General features: G+C 37.6%; 1 protein-coding gene across 1 annotated transcript in view; it reads right to left on the minus strand.

Moving 5' to 3' along the window:
* The window catches only part of LOC127543233 (CCR4-NOT transcription complex subunit 7-like), a 204,213-nt gene extending 183,797 nt beyond the window's left edge, over positions 1-20,416 (minus strand). Inside the window, exons 1-2 of the transcript XR_007949168.1 lie at positions 19,152-20,416; positions 15,894-16,006 (exon numbers count right to left, since the gene is read on the minus strand). The gene's annotated coding sequence lies outside the window, so the exon portion shown is untranslated. The remainder of the gene's footprint in view (positions 1-15,893; positions 16,007-19,151) is intronic.
* Positions 20,417-23,189: the final 2,773 nt, after the last annotated feature.

Below are 23,189 nucleotides of genomic sequence, written 5' to 3' on the forward strand. Positions count from 1 at the left end.
TCCATACATCTCCAGCAATGCCTTGTTCTTGTTGTTATTTTGAATATAGTTAATATTTTATTTTTCTCCAATTATATGTAAAACCATGTTTAACATTCATTTTTCAAAATTTTGGGTTCTGGATTTTCTCCCTCCTTTTCTTTTTTTCCCCACTCATTGTGAAGAGAAACAATTTGATATAGGTCATATGTAGACAGTCATGTAAAACATATTTCTTTTCATCATGTTGTGAAAGAAAACAGAGACTAAAAGAATAAAGGTTTGATCTGCATTCAGACTCCACCAGATCTATATTTGGGACCTCTCCCTAACCCTCTGTCTTCTCCCATAAAATCTCTCTCACATACACAAACACACACACACACACACACACACACACACACACACACACCAGGGGACTTTAACATATATATCAATACTCTTCCAAACAATTTTTCAAACTTCCCAGTCCTTCATTTTATCCATCTCCCATGACCTATTCCTACACCCCATGTCAGCTAGAGACGGTAACCCCCAACTGTTCCATGTTTATGACTTCTGAAATCCCCTTATTTGATCACAATTTTTTATTCTTCTGTGTTTTCCTCAGCTATATGACCTCTAACATTGTTCTTTGTCTTCATCATCACTTTCCAGCCTTCCACCTCTTAGTTCCTTCTCAGAATATCACCCTTGCACTGGCTGTTACAGTGTTTCCCTTGAGCATCTTGATCACTTGGTGAGTGAACCGATTTAACTCTCTTATCTGGCAATATTGTGTCATTTCCCCGTTATTTGTTATAATCGTGCCCTGTAAACCTCAGCATTCAATTCCTCCCACCATCCCTTGCCTTCTTGTACTGCTGAACAAAGATGAAGAAAATCAGTGTTCACTAGCTACACTACAAATTTATGTTATATAATCTCAACTGGGCCCTCCCTATAGCCAGGCGGTCCTTGTAACCACTTCTAAATCAATTCACTGTCCCCCTCAGCATTGTGGGTTTCCAAACCTTTTCATTCATCCTCCCATGGCTTTTTCAAACCTTTCTAAATCTCTCATGATGCCCCATTTCAAAACCCTCTTAACAGAGAATTTTGCCTCATTTTTTGCTGAAAAAAAAATTGAAGCCATTCATTAAGAGGTTCTTCCCCCTTCCCTCTCAGCTCACACTATTCAGATGCATCCTTCCCCTAACTCCTTCATCCATATCTCACATTAAGAGGTGACTCTTCTCCTTGCCAAGTCAAATGTCCAAATGATCACATACTCCCCTATCTTCTTTAGCAGACTGCTCCTTCTGTCATCCTCACTCTCCCTAAACTTCAGGCTCTTCCTATCTACTGGCTGTGTCTCTGCTGCCCACAAACATGCTCACGTAACCCCTCTCCTCATAAAACTGGCATCACTTCATTCATCCATCACCCCCAGCTAGCATCCTTTATATGACTAAACTCCCCGAAAACCCCTCTAAAATCTGTGCTTCCCCTTCCTTTTATTTTCAATTTCTTAATAATGTGCAGACTGGATCCTGACCTCATCGTTCAACTAAAACTTTTCTCTCCGAAGTTACAGGTTATTTCTTCATTGCCAAATCGAATGACTTTTTCTCAGTCCTTCTCCTCCTTGCCCTCTCTGAAGCCTTCCACATTGTGGAATGTTGATCACCTGCTTCTGCTCAATCGTCTCTTTTCTCTAGATTTTTATGATACTCTCCTAGTTCTCTTCCTATCTGTCTGCTTAATCCTTTGTTGGATCTTCATCCAATTCACATCTATGGGTGCCCCCCCCCCAAGGCTCTGACTCTCACCCTTTTCTTTTTACCTTCTATATTATTTTTCTTGAGTACATTATCAGCTCCCATGGATTGTATTATCATGGAGATGATTCTCAGATGTATTTCTCCAGCCCTGACCTCTCTCCTAACTTGAAGACATTTCAAATCCAATGTCTGTAATTGAATTCACTATCTTTCACACAAAACTCTACCCCCCTTTACAACTACTGTATCAGTATCAAGCGCATCACCATCTTTCTGGGCACCCAGACTCAAAAAGTAAGTATTATCTTTGATTCCTTATTGTCTCTTACTGTCCCCCTCCCCTATTCAATCTGTTGCCAAGTTCTATTTATTCCATCTTGGCAACGACTCCTATATGCCCCCTTCTTTTCTCTGACACAAATAGCACCCTAGTGTAGGTCTATGTGACCTCAATCCTGGACTATTGACATAGCCTTTGGGTTAATCTTCCTACCTCAAGTCTATCCCCATTCTGATCCATCCTTTACTCAATTACTTAAGTGACCTTCCTAAAATTCACGACTCACAATGTACTCAATAATCTTCAGGAAAATCTATTACCTCCAATAAAAACTCTAATATTTTCTGTTGGGTTTTTTAAAGCCCTGCACAACCTAACCTCTCCTTATCTTTCTACTTGCATTTTATTCCCTTCCATGTGTTGTATTATTCAGTGAAACTGTCCTTGCTGTTGCTTGCACAAGACACTCCATCTCACAATTCCCTTCATTTTCATTGGCTTTCTCCCTTACATTTGAAATGTTTTCACTCCTTACCTCGGTCTCCTGGCTTCTCAGCTTTCTTTCAAGTCCCTGCTGAAATGTCACCTTCAAGAAGCCTTTTTCTCAGTCCCCCATAGGGACTGGGCTTACTTTCCGAGGTTATTTCCAATTTCCATTATAGGAATCATAAATACTTGATTATTTGTATTTTATCTCTTCAGTTTGAATCTGAACTCCTTGAGGATAGGGAATGTTTTTGCCTTTCTTTATATCCCCAGAACATACCATGATGCCGGACTAGTAGCAACCATTCAATTAATGCTCTATTGATAGATAGAATACCTCTCTTCCCATCTATATGTCACAATTGGACATAGTAATTATGGGTAAAAAGGGAATTCTAATGAGAAAATTCAATTTCCTGCAGATGAGAACATTGAGGAAAATATTTGAATAGTCAGGTAGAGATAGATACTAAACTCATCTTAGTTGTTGCCTGGTCCATAATGAACGGGAAATTTCCTAGTCTCCGTCAGCCTATCTGTCCAGTTTCTTCTTTACTGGGAAGAGGTGAGGCAGGGGGAGAAAGAAACAAGACTGACTCATTCCAAGGTCAGGGCTGGCCAGTGAGGAAGAAGCCCTATGAGAGTCCTAGTCTGGTCCAAAGCCCAGCCATGAGTGAAATGTATTGGGAGCATGACCAAAAAGCATTTTCTTAACTATTCAAGATTCTAGGGCAGTGGTCTCTAAAACCTTTTATGACAGCTCCTTTCATATATCTGTGTGTGTGTTCTCTTATTTATAAATTATATACACATATTAATTGTGTTCATTATAAAGCTTACACAAAAATAGAAAGGATTATCTATTAATATGAGATAAAGATCAAAGTTATTTGATCCTACTGTGAATAGGGAGTCATTGGAGTTTAATGAGGAAAGAAGTGACTCGGTCAGACCTAAGCAAAGGAAAGTCCCATTGGCAGCTGTGGGAAAAGAATGGAGGCAGGAAGATCGACCAGAAAGCTACAGCAATATTCCAGGCAAAAGGTAAAGAGATGGGCCTACACCGGACAGATTCTCGGATGCTTTGTGGGTGGAGAAAAGGAGGCCCGAATGAGAGAAAGAGGGGATTTCCCCAATGGTACTCGCACAACTGCTACCTGGCTCAAAAGGGAAAGATTGGGAGGAACTTATACAGTACAGAGAGGGGAATAGAGTTGGGGAGTGCAGGTGTAATTGGATAGGAATGATTTTGTGGGAGACAATGCACATGATTGGCTATTGTGTGGAGGGCTAGGGATTGATCACATACTTCTTGGGAATCGGGCCACAGGTTCCTATTTGGGAAACTTTTGTTCTTGGGTATAGAAAGAATAAAACAAGATGAATAAACTCAAAAGCAGAGTTAGTACCAAGGAGCTCCATTGACTCTATTGGGTAAGAGAACACCAAGGGGGTTCCTCCTTTAAGGAACTAAGGTCAAGGTCACTGAACAGTATGATGATCTCAAGTCTTTGCTTTCAATTTGTTGATACCCACAAGCTATGAGATGGAAGTAATATGGAGAAGTAATATGGACTGCTATTTCCCCACAACATGACTCAGGCCCACCCCGCCTTTTTTCTCCTGCAAAAATGGATTCCCTTCTCTGCCTCAGTTTCAATATCTGCTAAATAAGTGATGGGACCAGATACTCTACAATGTCCCATCCATTTCTGAGCTCCTTTTGTCTCATGTTCTGGTCCCTTCAAGGGATAGTAATTCTGTGCTTTTAGGGTCCACAAGTACTTCTTTCTGCCCGGTACTCCTGCCCTCTTGCCAGGAAGGGCCTTCTCCATCCCCTCTCCTCCTCCCCAGTTTATCTACATGTTTCAGGAAGCAACCCTGGGTGATTGGAATCACCCAGCTCAGCTGCCCTGGACGGAGGGGAGAGGTTTGGATGCTCAGACTCAGCCTCTGGAGCCAGTGGGAAATGCTGATGGGATCAGGAGACCCAGAGTCCCGGGGCTGGGTGAGCGGAGGCTGAGAATCACAGTGAGCCTCCAAGGAGTTGGAGCTGCTTGGGAGGTGCAAGGGGGGATAGATCCCCTAGACCTGAGGGAGGACTAAGGTTGTCAGAGTCATGGACAAAGGGGTGTGAGTACAGTGAGGAGTTCTTCCCCATGGGTCGGTTGTTAGAGGAGAGGGAGTGTCAGCTGGGGGGGAAGCAGGGATGATGGTTTCTGTTCTGCCCTGGGTGCCTGGCATAGGAGGGTGGAAGCCTGAAATAAGGGCTCTGGTCCTGGGCTAGTTTGTCTGTGCCACCTCTAGCCTCTAGATCTGCCTGGCGGTCCCCCGCCTCTGAACTCGTGCCTGGGTGGATTGGTCTGATTGCATAATTATTGTCTTGTCTTCCCCATGGTAAAAGCTACCTACTAAGAGCAGAGAAGTGAAGAAGGATGCAGAGCAGTGGCGGAGAGTAAACAGGAACAGCAGTGGCATAATTACTACTTCTGAGAGCTGAAGAGACCTTCAGGAAACATTGCAGAGGTTGGTGACCAGGGGCAGTGGTGGGAGCAGGGTGGGGTGGGGGTGGGAGGGGCTGATGTCACCTGGTAAGGGGCTCAGGAAGGAAGCCGCCCTCCACTGACACAGGCCGTGCATGGAAGGGCCAATGTTGGGAAGCAACACCTGGGCCTCCCCTTCCAGAGCTCTACCTAGGACAGTGCTATAAACCATGGAGACTGGAGAATTCATGGGTGGGGGAGAGCTGGGAAGGCGGAGGAAGGGAAGAAATAGTTGACTGGTGATAACTGTTCATTTGTGTGCCCTGTATGGCAGCTGGTGCCCGGCAAGGTGACCTTTCTGCCAGTGCTCCCATGCCCAGCCCTGATGGAGGGAGCCCAAATCCTGCTCCATTTTGCCCCTTATGCTTATTAGAAGGGGGATACCTTTCTTGATGGTGGGGGTGATGGAGGCATTCCCTACAGACCCCCAACCTGCAGAGAAGGCTCCCTGGTATGTTCTAGAGGGCCTTGACATTTGCTCTACCATTGGCACTCTTAGTAGCTCTGGCCTTTCCATCCAATCCTGTGGGTTCCTGTGTGCATTGTCATCCCCATTTAGAGGGGGAACTCCTTGAGAGCACTGATTAATTGTAACTGCAATTTTAGCATGGTTCTTGGCACGTAGCAAGCATTTAGCAAATGTTCATTTATTTGTTTATTCATTTCTTTATATACTTATTTGTTTAGCCATTCATTCATTCATTTCATTTGTTAATTCATTCATTTGTTCATTCACTTCTAAATAAAACTTGTGTTTTGAGTTTTGGGAGCCTATTTGCTTATCTGGGAAGTTGATGTCTGCTTGTGGAGGTGGGAATGGATTTTCAAATACTGAAGTTTCCAGATTATCTGGGGCAAGGGACAATGGGTCAGAGACAAGAAAGATCTTTGAAGGCATCTGCACTGTTAATTTCAAAAGGAGCCTCTGACTAAGGGTCACCCTCCTATGACAGCCTTTGGCAACAATGGATAATACTACAATCCAGTGACTTAAAGGTTCCAGGGGATGCAAGGACCAAGTCTTCAATTTCATGGCAGAATAAGATAATGAGTTCTCCTTAGAGGGCATGGGTTGTTCCCCACATAGGATAGGAATAATTTTTTTCCCATCAGTCCTTTCTTAAGCCATAGCAGGGCCTCCAAAAAATGATTCTGGCTAGTTCTGAACAACCTTCTTCCTTTAGCTGAAGAAGAATACTAAAGGCAACCATTGTTGCTCCTCCCCACTCAGAGCCTACTTATTAGAGTCCAGATGTGGATGGAGCCATCTGCCCAAACACTAGAGCACTTTCCTTGGATTGGCCAGCTTTGATACTTTTTTTCAACAATTAAAAAAATAAAATTAATTTTACATGCATTTATAATTTACCCTTCACGTTACATCCTCACCACCATATTGAATAACAACCAAAAACGCTCACCATGAGCATGCATAGTTCAGCAAAACAAATTTCAATATTTACCATGCCTAGAAATTTATGTCTCTCTCTCTCTCTCTGCAGTTTAACTTCATCATATCTCTGGCAGGAGGTGAGTAGTTTGTTTCATGTTCAGTCTTCTGAAAATGACTCATCTTGTGGTTTTTCATTGCTTTGACCAGACTTTAAAACTGGTCCATTTAGTAATTTCTGATGACTGTCTAATGGACGATAATATTTCATTACATTCACATAATATTATTTATTTAGCCATTCCCTAATAGAACATCCCCTTAGTTTCCAATTCTTTATTATTATGAAATAAGCTGTAATAAATGTTTTTGTACACATAAGTCCTTTTCTACTGTTCTTGTTCTCTTTGGAGTATTTACCTAGTACTGACATAGTTGGGTCACAGTTTAATAATTTGGAAAGGAATTATTCTAAATTGCCTTCCAGAATGGCTGGACCAATTTGCATCTCCACCATTTGCCTCTTTTCCACAATTCCTCCCACTTTTTCCTCTCTTGTCACATTTTCCAGTCTGATGGCGATAGGGTGAAACTAAAAGTTGTTTTAATTTGCATTTCTCTAATGATTAAGAATTTAGAACATTTTTAATATGGATATTGATAGTTTTAATTTCTTACCCTAAAAACTGCCCATTTTTATCCTTTAACTATTTAGCTATTGGGAAATGGCTCTTGCTGTTATAAATTTGTATCATTTCTTTATATATGCTGGATATGAGATCTTTTTCAGTGAAATCTGCTGCAAAAATATTTTATCTAGTTGTTTTCTTTCTAATTTTAACTATATTAGATTTGTGCAAAAATTGTTTGATTTTATATTATAAACTTACCCATGTTATATTTTTTGGGTCTTATTATTTTTTAGTTATGAAGTTCTTCCCCATCCATGGATCTAAAAGGTAATTTCTTCCTTGCTTTCCCAATTTATTTAAGATGGAACTTTTTATATTTATGGAGCTTATTTTGGTATATAGCCTAAGGTTCAAGCCTATTTTTGTCAGACTGCTATATAGTTTTCTCAGAAGTTTTTGTCAAGTAGTGAATCCTTCCTCCACTAACTGGGGTCTTCAGGTTTATTAAACACTGTGTGATTGATTGTTTGCTTCTATATGTAATATATCTAACATGTTCTATTGATTGCTCTCTATTTTTTCACCAATACCAAATCATTTTAATGATTACTATTTTGTAGTACAGTTTGAGATGTGATCCTCCTGATCCCCCTCCTTCCAATTTTTTTTCATTTATTACCCTTAAGATTCTCGACCTTTTGTTTATCTGAATTTCATTATTATTTTTTCTAGTTCTATAAAATAGTTCTTGATTGGTACAATTCTAGGTAAGTAAATTAATTTAGATGGTATTGTAATTTTTATTATATTGGCTCAACCTCATCATAGACAATTAAAGTTTATCAGATTATACAGACACATCTTTATTTATGCAAAGAGTGTTTAATTGTTAGATGTAAATAGTCTATAGATAAATCTTGGTACATATGCTCCCAAATATTTTATAGAGCATCATGATGTGTGTGTGTGTGTGTGTGTGTGTGTGTGTGTGTGTGTGTGTGTGTGTACGAAAGTATTTATGACTCTGGAGGTGAGAAGTAAGAGGTAAGGAGCCAGAAAGAGAAGAGAGTCCAGACTGAGGAAGACAGCCTTTGTTTCCTAGCACTTCTCTCTTCTCTTCCAGCACTCTCATTTGTCTGCCTCAGAATCTCTCCATGTTCTCTCTCCTCCTGGTAAGGGTCTCTAGATGAAGACATCTTAAACTTTTTTTTCATTCACAATCCTTTTTTGCCCAAGAAATTTTTACACAACCCCAGGTATATAGGGATGTAAAAGAGGTATACAAATTAAAATTTACTGATAATAAATCATAATTTCATGACCCCCAAATTCAATTATGTAACCCCACATGGGGTCACAACCCACAGTTTAAGAAGCTTTGTTCAGGATAAACCTTAAGCTTTTTCTAAGAAATAGAGAGCAGGCTACTGCCTTAGGGTTCTTTCCCCCTCTTGTACCCAGGAATGGGGCATTCCTGGGAATCCTCCTGGGGAAGAGGCTCAGCTGCTTAGAGAATTTCCCCAAATTCAGTTTTCAGTATCTCTTGAAGTGACAAGAGATAGAGTGAAGGAGGGCGGCAAACCAGACCTTTGGGGTTGTTTGCTTTTATGGGGCAGCTAGTTAGTGCTTGAGGCATGAAGTCAGGAAGACCAGAATTCAAATATAACCTTAGGCACTTAGTTGTCTTATGACTCTAGACAAGTTCCTTAACCTGGTTGCTTCAGTTTTCTCATATTTGTAAAGTAATTTACATAATGTCCGGCATATAGTAAGTGCTCTATAAATGCTATTATTCTTTAAAGTGGAGAGCCAGTGAGAACATGGACACTAGATAATCAAATCTAAAAGTCCACATCAGGAGTTTCACAAAGATAGACAGTAGACATTACTGATTACAGGTCATTTTGCTTTTGTATGGCCAGTAAAGGGAAGGGAGGGATGCAAGTCTGGCATCCCAAGTAGTAGATGTCAATGAGGCTTAAAAAGATGAAATGATCTTTCCACAGTCTCGCAATCAGTAAGGCCCTGCATCTTTTAGTCTCTTGTCTGATTACAGTTGAGAAAACTGAGGCCCAGGGTAGAGAAATGATTTAGCCAAGATCATACATCTTGGATGTAAGTGGATGATCTCACAATTTGAACCCAAAGCTTCTGATTCCAGTGTTCTTTCCACTATGTCACATGTGTCTTCCATTGTACTCACTCTCTCTTATTTCTATAGATGACTTAAATATCTCTAGTGTTTCCAATAGCCTGACACCAGACTTGTGACTGGACCGGCTTAGGTCAAGTGGTATCACACTCAGATAAGTGACCCTGTGGGCTGTTGATCGATTTACAAAACAACAAATTAACATCTATCCTGTACTGTATTTTAATTGACTTGGTAAAACATTTCCCAATGACATTTTAATCTGATATGGGTGGTGTGGTGTGGCTGTAGCACACTGCCTGTATCTAGGACTGCTTAAAGGAGTTCCTGTTGAGGGAGGAATTGGGATTGGGAAAGGGGCAGTCGTAGGCACAGTGAAGATTAGGGCCCCTCTTTCCCCTACCTTTTTGGGATGGGAGGAGGTGTCTGTGTGTGTGTCTGTATGTTTGACTTGTGTCTGTTTGTCCAGTGCTCTATGCCTAGCCATGTAGGTGACTTAGCTGTGGTGATTTCAGGTTGCATTAATGCAAGCACATGATGGAGTCCAGGGTACAATAGAGGTCCAGTCTTAGAGTCAGGGAGACCTGGTTCCATGTCCTACCTACCTGCTGGGTCTTGTCACCCTGAGTAAATCATTTGACCCCTCTGTGTCCCGGGCAACTCCCTACTCCCCGGCTGATTGACATGAGCAGCAGGACTCTCCAAACTGGAGGGCCCCCTCCCACCAGTGAAATCCCAGGGCTGGAGAAAATAACCATGCCCGGAATAGACGTAAACCCCTGTGGTCCTGGCCAAACCACGCCTAGAATGCCGTGCTCACTTCTAGGTTCCACATTTAGGAGGGACGCTGACAGGCATGCAGGGTGAGGAAATTCCTAGATCCTTTGTAACTGAAGGATGATAATTTTACTGGGTAGAATAGGCTTGGTCTTGGGTAACAGAAAGTCCTTGAAACTAAAAGACAGCCCCCCACAAAAGAAGAATTCCTCCCAGAGCTATTTCCTCTATCTCCCTCCTAATCTTTCTATGAGCCTCACCCAGCAGATGGTTCGAATGTATAGGGCATTTTAAGGATACAGAGAGCTGTATCCATAAAACAAACACTTTATAAAGAAAAAAAATCATCAAAACTGATCAATATATTGAAAAAACTTGAAAATATATGCATTGTTTCTCACCAGGGAATCTGCAAAGAGATGTAGGCAGAAATTCTGCTCATCCCTCTTCTCAGATGCCATACTAGTTCTTTGTAAGTCTGAATTTTTCACTTTCCATTGTTTCTGTGGTAGTTGATCTTTCCCAGTTACACTGTAATTTCTTAACTCTACTTACTTCATCTAGTATTAATTCACATGAGTCTATCTACAGTTCTCTTTATTCATCATATTCACTGTGTCCTACAGCAGAGTAACACTTGCATTCATATAGTATCACGATATGCTTAGCTCTTCCCAAATGGGTGAACGTTGTTTTTAGGTTTTCGCTCCCACCAAAAATGCTGCTATAAATATTTTAATCTGGATGAAGATTTTATTCTTATTATTGGCCTCCTTAGGGTATAAGCCTAAGAGTAGAATCTCGGAGTCAAAGGGTATAGAAATTTTAGCCATTTGTATAATTCCAAATGGCTTTTCCAAAATGCTATAGACTATTTCATATGGGATATGGACTAACACCTCTGGTGTGTGGAGTGCTGAGTTCTTTTCAGGGCTGCTTCTCCGTCTTTAGTGTCTACCTATCACCCAGTTTTCACCTGTGGCTTGGAAGAGCTGTTGTATGCATATCAGCCACATCCAGGAAAACCAGCTAAATCAGGTTGAGGCTAATCAAGTGGTCCAGGGTATAGGGTCGTCTTCTCACTGGACTGAAGCAGCAATGGGGAGAGCAGTTTGGTCATTTTAAAAGGCTTCTCAGGAGAATGTGCAATGATCACCTAGGAAAGACTTCGTTCTTCTCAGTGGTTCAGTGATCCAAGGCAATCCCAATGGATTTTGGACAGAAAATACCCTCTGCAACCAGAGAAAGAACTAAGGAAACTGAATGTAAATCAGCACATGCTATGTTCCCTTCTTTTTTTTCTGTTTTTTTAAATTTCTCCCATGGTTTTTCCCTTTTGCTCTGATTTTTCTCTCCCAACATGATTCATAAAGCAATGTCTATTAAAAATTAATTAATTAATTTTTAAAAGGCTACTCAGGGGACTGCTAATGTCTTTCGACTCATGAACAAATTGGATTTAAATGAGGCAGAGTTGCATAAAGTGTACCAAAGTATACAAAGTGTCACCCTTTCCAGAGTCATCAGAATCCAGTGGCAAGATAGTAGTCTAGGTTGACTGGTGATAGCCCAAGATGCGGTGATTGATTTTGGTGTATTAGATGTCTTACTAAGCTCTAAGTGCTCCATAGTGCCTATTTCAGCCACCTTCATGGCCCGTTGGAACAAATTGTTCACATCCACCTATTCTGTCAGGGGAAGTTTTCACATGTTTGGGGGAGATACCCCCCAACTCACTGATGGGTTTGAGGCTTATCGATTACTCTCAGTCTGGTTTCTACTGAAATGGTTATTATTTTATAGAGTTTGATATAAAATCCCTTTGATAGTTTTGTTGATATAGCATTAAAACTCTAAATCAACTTTGGCAATATTGTCATTTTATTACAATGGTAGAGCCTACTTGTGCTCACTGAATATTCCTTTAGGTATTTAAGTTGTTCTTTATTTCTTTAAAGAACTCTTTAATTGATCCTATGCACATGTTTTATCTGCTTCAATAGATTGATCTCCAAATATTTTCTGTACTTTGTAGATATGTTGAATGGTATGGGGGTCCCTAGGTTTAAACCAACCCCACCTCCCACTCCTTTCTAACTCTATGTATAAGAACTTAAATGCCCTTTCTGTTTTATAGTTATTCCATTAGACTCTCCCATAGCTCCCATATCTAATCAGTTGCTAAGTCATGTTATTATTATCTCAAACATTTCCTTTATCAATTCCCTTCTCTCTATTCACACAGTCTTATCGCTTCTCTCTTGCAATACTGCAATAGCTTAATTGTTCTTCCTGACTGAAGTCTCTCCCCTCTCCAATCCACTATCCACTTTGCTACAAAAAGGTTATTCATAAGACTTATATCTGACCCTGTTCATGCACTGTTCAATAAATTCTAGTGGCTCCCTAGCATCTCTAAGATCAAATTCTAACTCCTCTATTTGCTATTTAAAGCCTTTCATACCTTCATTCAAACTTAATTTTCTAGACTTATTATATATTATGCCTTTCCATATACAGATGAGGCAAATTTTACTTTTTTTCACATATGACTTATCATCTACATGTTCTTGCATAGTCTGTGCTCTAAAATTGCAATGCATTCTCTTCTCATATCTGCCTCTTATAAACCCTCCTTATTTCAAAGCTCAACTCAAAATCCATGGCCTCCAAGAAGCCTTTTCTTATACCTCCAATTGTTAGAATTACCTTCTCAAATTATTATCATTCCATTTCTTTATACCACTTTGTACAGGTTGTCTCAACCAGTAGGATGTACTTTCCTAGAGGGCAGGGAATGTTGCATTTTTGGTTTTGACTTGTCAGTACCTAGAGTAGGATCTGACTCATAGTAGTTGCTTAATGTGTCTTGACCAATGTGTCGCCATTGAAGATTATAAGTGGTCTTTCAGTTCCAATCCATGGTTAAAGGTGAAATTCAAGAATATGTATAACAGTCTTCTGGCGGTCAAAATATTGAAGAATATTTTATATTGGGTATATATGTTTGTATGTGTGTATGTATGTATGTGCACACACATCAGTCTTTTGTCACTATCTAGTAGTCTAAAGGAATTGAAGAATATTATATTGTATAGTATTTTGCTACATTTAGTATTTTTAAAAAGATATTTAAAAACATAAATTTTGATGCCTTGTAATAGCCAAAAAATGATAGTAGGGATGATATTAGTTTTTTTTTTCTTTCCATCTTGTTTCCTGATTCTAGCATTACCCTCTGACTCATTCTAAACTGTACTTCTTTTGGATTTTTGCTCATGGGACAGCTCTGTCCGGTTTAGAATGAAAGCAAATGAAATCCTGGATTTATAAAGTAAAATAAGTAATGCATTCCTTCAGCATAAATAACACTATAGACTACATTGTCAATATCAAACTAACCTCTTAATTTTTCTATCATATCAGGTCCTCTGATATAGGATGAGACTATGCAGCAGTGGAGACACCATTGAGCTAGTTTCAAGCAATCAGTCAAGAAATATTTGTTAAGTATGTACTATGTGTCAGTTATTGTGCTAACAAAAAGAGACAAAAGATAGCCCATGCTTTCAAGGAGTTTATGAATTAATGGGGGAGACAACATGCAAACAAATATATATATATATATATATATATATATATATGCTATATGCAGAATAAATAGGAAATGATTAACAGGGTGAAGGCACTAGAATTAAGAGGGCTTGGGGAAGACTTCCAATAAAAGAAGGAATTTTAGCTGAAACTTAAAGAAAACCAGAGAGGTCAGTAGTATAAGTAGAGAAGGGAAGTTCCAAGAATGGAGGCCAGTTAAAGAAAATGCCTGGTGCTGAAAGATGGTGGGAGATGGTGGAGATGATGCTGTAGAATTTCCAGGAAGTCAGTGTCATTGGATGAAAAGAGTATTTGTGAGGAAGTAAGGTGTAAAAAGACTAGAAAGGTAATATTGTGTTAGGTTATGGTTTTGAATGCCAAACAGAACATTTTATTTTTGATCATGAAAGCAATAGGGAGTCACTAGAGCTTATTGAGTAGATAGGTAACATTATTGGACCTGTGCTTTAGGAAAATCATGATGATAGCTTAATGGAGGATGGCTTGGAGTGAATTGGAGTGCATAATCTGGTTTGAGTCCTACTTTGAATTATACTGCTTCAGGGACAGCTCCATGACATAGTGGAGAACGCACTGGCCCTCCTGAAGTCAGGAGGATCTGAGTTCAAATCTGTGTCTTAGACATTTAATACTTATTAGCTGTGTGACCCTGGACTTAACCCCACTTAACCCCAATTACCTTGCCAAAAAAAAGATTCTATTAGTTCCCAGCTGTATTTGCCTTGATATTCTTGTTCTCACCCTCTTTAGATTAAGGTTCTTGAAGGCAGACTTTTTTTTTAGTCACTAAGCATTTATCCTAAGCATCTGCTATGTGCCAGGTACTGTGCTATAAACACTGAGGATATAAGGAAAGGCAAAAGACAGTTTTTATTCTTAATAAGCTCACAGTCTAATGGGGGAAATGACATGCAAACAGCTATGTAAAATAAGATAGATGCAGGATAAATCAGAAATAATCAACAAAAGAAAAGCAATAATATTGAAGAGAATCAAGAAATGTTCTCGTAAAACCTAGGGATTTAGTTGAGACTTGAAAGAAGTCAAGAAAGTTACTGATGAAGAGGGGGGTCAGGTGGAAACAGTTTCTGTCTAGCCAGGCAGCCAGTGAAAATTTCCAATGTCAAGAGATATCATATATCTTGCTTGATGAATAGTAAGGAGGTCAATGATAGAATTATTTTAAGAAGTGATAGTGACTCGATTGGTAGCAATTCATGATCAAAGGGATCAAATTGGGTATAAATCAGGGACTATAAGTCAGGAGACTTGAACTTGTACCAGGAAACAAGTGCCCTATACACTACAAGGAGATTTATCAGATATTGAAAGAACACATATGGACAAAAGTATCACAAAAAGTTTGTTGTGTTTTTTTTTTTTTAATTCACAGTCCTATGCTTCCTTTGATGTCATTAAACATCATACATCTCCTAAGGAATCAAACCTAGTTAAACAGATTCTGTAGTAGTAAACTAAGTCAAGTTACAGATTAAACTACATTGAATCAATTTATTTCATCTTGGATCTTAGCTGTCTCATGCAGCCATTTAATACTCAGAAAACAGTTTCCCTTTGGAAAGTTTGCAATAGTCCATATTCCCAAGGCAATTCCGCTTAAATTTGGTTTTCAATAACTAATTCATGTGATGAAAACCAGGTCAAACTTGATGGAGATATCCTCATACTTGTCCTTTTTTTCATTGTTCTTAACAGAAACATTTGAAAGCCAATCACAATATGTCTTAGTTCTTAGAGAAAACAATCTAATTTTGTTGCTTTTTCTTATTAAAATTTTTACAACACATTTTGTCCTCCCTTTAAGGATATGTTAGTTTAAAATCACCCAGAAAGAATGAGATACTTTAAAAACCAAATGAATACACAGTTATTAGTGAAGACAAAGTCAGCATAATAAAATTAAAAACAAGAAGCTCTTTTACATTTGTATCCTATATAGGAACAGAGATTTGAGTATTGCAACAACATGGGTCATCCTATGTATATAGACTTCTACATTTTACCTTGCCTCCTTGTTATAAATTTTTTCTTTGAAAGAAAAAAAGGAGGGACAAGACTGTCCCTTTAAAGACACAGACTGACCAGCCATAAGCATAAATCCTCTTAATTTCATTTAATTCTAGGTAAAAGTCATAGTTAACCTTTATTTTCAAACACCCAATCGTGCAGCACAGGTTCCGAATTAACCAGGTGGGGAAATTTCCTATTCAGAAAGGAAAGAGCTCCATGGGGAAACTGAGTTAAGAGGATCTTACCTTTCCAGGAACAGAAATAGTAGTAGTTTTCAGATTGCACACCTTTTGTGCAGCAACTGACTTTTCCCTTCAATGGTGGATTATTGGTTTAACAACAATTCAAGCAATCATACCTGAGATCAAAATAAAGGACAATATTAGATTAGAGTATCAAGACATTTTACTTCAAATCACTAATCATAGCTTAGGTATAACTATTATTATTATTATTATTATTATTATTATTCCCATGTTGTTGCAATAACAGTTAATAATAAACACATACAAACTTAATCTTATTCATCCTTTCTTGTTTGAATCTGTCATGGAGCAGAAATCAATCATTAGGAATTAAGAAAATAATAACATTCTATGATTACACACATACATTGCATACATGATAGTTTACTCAGAAATCAGAAAAAAATGCCTATTCTAAGGCTTGAATCTGACAGATATCCATATCTGAAAGTATTGCATATTAATTCCCAAGGCCGAATAAAATCTTTCAATCTGCAATCTGTCAATATTAAGTTGGCTCAAAGATGTAATTTTGCTATTTCAGATGTACTTCCAAATTTTCTTAAGCAATGGCCAATTTAGTTGATGAGTCATTTTTCTTTTTCTTTTTTTTTTTCTTTTTTCCTTTTTTTTTGCTGAGGCAATTGGAGTGAAGTGATTTGCCCAGGGTCAGACAGCTAGGAAGTGTTTCATGTCTGACATCAGATTTGAACTGACTTCCTGGTGCTGACTTCAAAGCTGGTGCTCTATCTACTGCGCCACCTAGCTGCCCAATGAGTCATTTTTTTAAATAAAATAAATCTGTAAACCCCTTTACTGCAGCTGTAGGAGATCCTAGTTTTTCATTAAACCAGTTCATTATTTTAGAATTTTACAACATTTTTTTGAGGGAATGAATACTCGCTGTCTTTATCTCTCTGTGTCTGTTTATGTCTCTCTCTGTGTATCTCTGTCTCTCTGTCTCTGTCTCTCTGTCACACACACACACACACACACACACACGCACGCACACACATACACTAACACACTGTCTTTGTCTCTCTCTTCTCTGTCTGTCTCTCATCCCTTTGACCCAGCAGTACCATTACTGAGTCTTTATCCCAAGGAAACCATAAAGGAGGGAAAAGCACCCACATGTGCAAAAATGTTTGTAGCAGCTTTTTTTTTGGTGGCAAAGAATTGGAAAAGGAGTGGATGCCCATCAATTGGGGAATGGCTGAACAAGTCATGAAGATATAAAAATTGGTGAACAAGCTGATTTTAGAAAGGCTTTGAAAGATTTACATGAACTGAAGCTGAGGGAAACAAGCAGAACCAGGAACACATTGTACACAATAATAGCACAACATTCTTTCAGCAATTTCTCTCACATTAAGACTGATGACCGTACTAATGTTGAAGATCCTAAGTATTGAAATCTGGCAAGTCCCAAAAAAACTTCTGAGATATTTACAAAGTCTGTGGTATTTTCCCAAAATCTCAGTCATTATTATTATTAGTTTTTAAGCAAAAATGCCAAATTACATACACAACAGGTTTTTTAAAGCATAATGACAAGTCTTTATCAAAAGAGGAGTTACTTTTGCAATGATATAATTTTATTACCCTCTCTGTGTAATTTTTCAAATTAACAACATTTCTTACACAATGATTCCCCGCCCCCCCCCCAATCCCAATACAAGAAAAATTAGAAGGGTAACAGAAACACAATATTGTAAATTTAAAAAACTATCACAAAACTTTTGCCAGTCAAATAATATCAGTTTACTTGAATATATGTCTGAATCATCTAAATAGAAAATCACTTCATTCATCCATCAATTTGGCATTCTATACTAATTATATTCAAAAGACCTGGCTAGAGTAATCATCCTTTTCATTCTTATCATGCAGATGCTAAGTACATCGTCTTAATGCCAAATATCAAGTGTATTTTCCATTGAGGCCTGATCTACCTATAGAGAATTAAACATTACAACTATCTCACTTTAAAGGGGGACCATAGTACAATTTAATTTGAGGACCAACTCAATCAAATTTAGACTTATAATCACAAATAGTATCATTCAAAACTTTAATTTTCCCAAGGGTTTTTAGCTGCCAACACCTCAAATTATAAAACTCACTACTTTCAGTTGGCTCCTTTCCAAAGATTTGCCACTCATATTTTCTTTCTTCTTAAAACATTTAGTATTTATTTAAAAATCTTCATAATATAATTTGGAATTTATAGTAAAAATATTACATTTTAATTATAAACTTAGCATCTAATTAGTTTACATTGCCATAAATTTCTATAAAAACAGGAAAAGTATTATTTTCCTTACTTATCTCTGTTACCCTAATAGCTGAAATGACAGAAAGAAAATGTCTTAATATGTTTTTTTAATCTTATCATCTGCTGCAAATCTGAAGTAGAAATACGTCTCTGATTATTAGAACATAAAGTTTAGCATCAGATTACAGAAATCTAGAAAAAAATTTCAGGTATAAAACTTCATTAATCTTTCTCGGCATTCTAAACTTCTTAGATGCATTTTTTTTTTTTTGGATACAGCAGTCTCTATAGCTGACTGCATTTCTCCCTTAGAAAGCTTTCAAGGTAGTAAAATTTATAATCACTTGTCATGATAGAAAACAAAGTTTTTCCTAAAAGTTTGTAGAGAAGGTAGATGAGAAGAAAAAGAAGGTTCCCTTACTGTTGGGGTAAGGGTAGGAGTGTTAGGCCCATGGATGGCTCAACTCTGTTCAACAGTTCATTTTGACTGGTACACATTCAAACTTCCTCATTAATAAGGGGTTGACCTTCAGTGTAAAGCTGAAGTTGGGTGACCAACCTGTTCCTCATGTTCACTCAAACAACTAAACAGGTAAAGGATTTCCTTCTAGCAAGTTGCATGTGTCAATTGACAATTCTTGTGTTTTTCTGCTGCCAATATATAGTCACAGACCAGGTATTTGGTTTCTTTTCTAATAGTCACAAGAGAGGAAAAGAAAGAAAAGGAGAGGAGAGAGAGAAAAAAACAAAGATCTTCTGGAGGACTGGCTAAATTAACATATGATAGAACTCCTTTTGCCCCAGTCTCATTTACCCATAAAGGTGGCTGTTAGTTCTGTCTTTACCTGAATAATTTTCCAGGTGAAGATGATACACAGGCCCCTAGTTTTCTGAAGAGAAAGAAACTGTCTTCAGTCTTAAGACCCAGTCTTTGGCCAGGGGCAACAACTGTATTCCACCCAAACCACAGGGGCACTCACCTGGTCATCAGAATGAAGAATGACCCCATCTAGACTGAATCCCATCTCTGAGGTCAACCATTAGAGATCTTGCTTGTGATACCATTACATTGTTAGACTAAGAACAAAACATAAAAAGTGAAATAATTTAGAAAGAAGTTCATTAAGTTGTTCAGCTGAGGGAAGAGCCAAAAAAGAAATGGCCACTCCCCTCCCCAATATCTGTAAGTTACATATTATATTAGAATCCAAGAAATAAAGAAGCAGTTACTAACTGGCCAACATGGAGACAGTTTCCGGCTAAGACACATGGGTTGCTTGAGATGTATTGTTGGGGAAAATTCCTTACCTTAATATTTGGATTTGACTGGGTTTGTGGTCAGCGTAACCTAGGTCCTGAGAAAAGTATTAAACAAATCCAATCTCTTAGCAACAGGGCTGGTTCCTCAGCCAATCAGGACTAAGTCCAAACAATGCTATAAAATTTACCCACAGGAACTAAGAAATCATAGTAACCGTGGAGAGAGAAATTTCTTTGGAATGATAAGACAGGAAGCTAGCTTGTAAGACATTAAGAAAAGAAAGAGAGGAGAGAAAGTGGAGGCACCTATTGAAGAGACTCCTATCATAGATGGTCTTTTTAATTAAAGGGTTTAGCCACAAAGGGCAAAGGAGATACAGAATAATAGCAGGGATAGAAAGAACAACTGAGGCTTTTTCAGGATGAGTGACTCATGGGCATGTTTGTAGAGAGTAGGAATGACCCAGTAGACAGGGAGAGATTGAAAAGAAGTGAAAAAAATGGGATGACAGAGGGGACAATCTGTTGCCTTATAGTGAATATATTAACCAGGTAAAGTGTTAATGTTGTCTTCCTATTAGAACCAAACTTGGAGAAAAATGTACACAAGAAAATGGCTGATCTTAGCTTTGAAGGAAATGTGTGAAATAAATATCAAATACTTGAAATGTTACTAATGGTGAATGCAGATGAATATTTGTCCTGGTGACCAGGGCTAGTAAGAATAAACACAAAAATAAAACTATAATTTTGGATTATACAGAATCAGAGAGTAAATGAGTTTGTTATTGTTGTTGTTTATTTATATCTGACTTTTTGTGATTCTGTGGATCATAGCACACCGATACTGTCTGTGGGATTTTCTTGGCAGAGATATTGGAGTGGTTTGCCATTTCCTTCTCCAGCTCATTTTACAGATAAAGAAACTGAGGCAAACAGGGTTAAGTAACTTGGCCAGGGTCACACAGCTAGGAAGTATCTGAGGCCAAATATTACTTCTTCCCCACTCCAGGCTAGAACTCTGGCCACAGCAGTATCATCTAGCTGCCTAAAAGGATTTGTAACTCAATGCTGTTTCCACTGCTATGATGGTATTCAGTATCAAAGAACCTTTCATAGGACTGAGTGTCATAGAAACTTTAAGATTGATGATGTAGTAAAAACTTTTTGTTCCATTGAAGGCCTGAAGGAATTCATATACTTGCTTTATTTCATCAGTTTAGGATTGCATTTTGGCTCTGTTATTCCTCCTTTAACCAGGAAGAATAAAATCCAATAAAAATGCAGTTTGGAATGAGTCAGAGTACAAACCAGAAACTGGACAAGGTCACAGACAAAAAAGGAAATATCTGCCTTGTTATTTTTTTGGGCCGCTAGATGTCATTGGAAGATTTTGCTAAATAATATTCTTCAGTAATTTTGACTATGAGATGTTACTCAAAGGCTATGCTATAATCGTTAATGACAATAAATTGGTCCATACCTATTAAGGAAAAGCCAATATCACAGAATAATTTCAAGGAATTCAAGATGGACAAGTTGTGTTTTCTACATGAAAATGAATACCATAATTGATTGAAATCAGTAATTGAGTAGTTCAAAAGAAAAATTAGGATAGAGTTGAATATGATCTGATTCTAAAAAGCAAAACTGTCTAAGAAAAGGTAACAATAGTAATTGTGTTATACAAATGAGGTATAGAGGAAGAATATATATATATATCAACACAATATATAAATATCAACACACAAGTGTATATATATATATATATATATATACACTTGTGTGTTGATATTTATATATTGTGTTGATATATATATATATTCTTCCTCTATACCTCATTTGTATAACACAATTACTATATATATATATACACATTTGTGTGTTGATTCTTCTTCTATACCTCATATATACATACATACATATATATACATTTGTGTGTTGATTCCTCCTCTGTACCTCATATATACACACACACATATATATATGTATATGTGTATACACACACACACACACACACATTTATGTGTCAATACTTCCTCTGTACCTCATTTGTGTGTAGAGATATGGTAGTGGGACAAGGTGTGCCAATTAAAGGGAAAGGGATAAAGAGGGGGGGAAAGGGTCACATAGAATAAGGAGGAGGATAGAAGAATGTTTAGATTAACAGAAGCGGGATAAAGTATGTATATTAATGGGAATGGGATTAAAAGAGAAATAAAGCAGGGAAGATAAAAGAGATCTTTGAGTGGAGTTATGTCAAGTAATAGCAAGGCAAGTTAAAGAGCAGAATTAAAGTAAAAGAATTAGTAGGGACAGGAAATAAGAGATATATGCAAACACTACAATAAGAATGAGAAGTAGAATAAAAAAATTACAGCTAGCAATCTTTGAGATTAGACAAGTCAAACTTAAAGATTCAATCAAGAGAGAACTCTACATGATATGTCAGGCATATTAATACTGTTTTAGATGCATGTGCACACATGGGTAAATGCATATGAATATATATGAGTGTGTCTGAGTACATGTGGGTATATATGCATGTAGGTATATATGTGTGTGTGTATAGATATATGTATATTGTGGATGTATGTGGATACTTCCAAAAATATGTATGTATGTATATGTGTGCATAATTGTAGTCTGCTTGGGGAAGGTGTGTGAATGAAAAAGGAAAAAAAACAATAAAGTAAAAAGTGTGCAAAGAAGAGGGAAAAAAAACTAACCTACAAGAAAACAAAGAAAAGTATAAAATAATTAGTATTGTTATCTTTTCTTAGACAGTTTTGCTTTTTAGAATCAGATCATATTCAACTCTGTCCTAATCTTTCTTTTGAGCTATTCAATTACTGATTTCAATCTTAAACATATGGCATGCATTTCCATGTAGAAAACACAATTTGTCCATGTTGAGTTCCTTGAAATTATTCTGTGATACTGGCTCTTCCTTAATAGGTATGGACCAATTTATTGTCATTAAAGGTTATAGCATAGTCTTTATACTTTATTGAAAGGGCAATTTGTTATTATATATTTTGAATCATCTCTAATTTTCTGCTGGGCATATGACAATGTTTTGTTTTTTAATTTTCCTTTTCTGTCTTTTTCTATTTTGTATTTAGTTCAACAAAACATATTTTGTTTTGTTAAAAAAAATAAAAAAGTAACATTTGTCTAAATTGTAGTGGATGCCAAACAAAACAAATGCAGACAAGATTAGAAGGGAAACAATAAACTGGGAAAACATTTTTATAGTCAAAGGTTCTGATAAAGGCCTCATTTCCAAAATATATAGAGAATTGACTCTAATTTATAAGAAATCAAACCATTCTCCATTTGATAAATGGTCAAAGGATATGAACAGACAATTCTCAGATGAAGAAATTGAAACTATTTATAGACATATGAAAATATGCTCCAAATCATTATTAATCAGAGAAATGCAAATTAAGACAACTCTGAGATACCACTACATACTTGTCAGATTGGCTAGAGTGACAGGGAAAGATAATGCGGAATGTTGGAGGGGATGTGGGAAAACAGGGACACTGATACATTGTTGATGGAATCGTGAACACATCCAGCCACTCTGGAGAGCAGTTTGGAACTAGGCTCAAAAAGCTATCAAACTGTGCATACCCTTTGATCCAGCAGTGTTTCTACTGGGCTTATACCCCAAAGAGATACTAAAGAAGGGAAAGGGACCTGTATGTGCCAAAATGTTTGTGGCAACACTTTTTGTAGTGGCTAGAAGC

The sequence above is a fragment of the Antechinus flavipes genome, chromosome X (assembly GCF_016432865.1).
Source record: "Antechinus flavipes isolate AdamAnt ecotype Samford, QLD, Australia chromosome X, AdamAnt_v2, whole genome shotgun sequence".
In the NCBI taxonomy this organism is placed as follows: domain Eukaryota; kingdom Metazoa; phylum Chordata; class Mammalia; order Dasyuromorphia; family Dasyuridae; genus Antechinus; species Antechinus flavipes.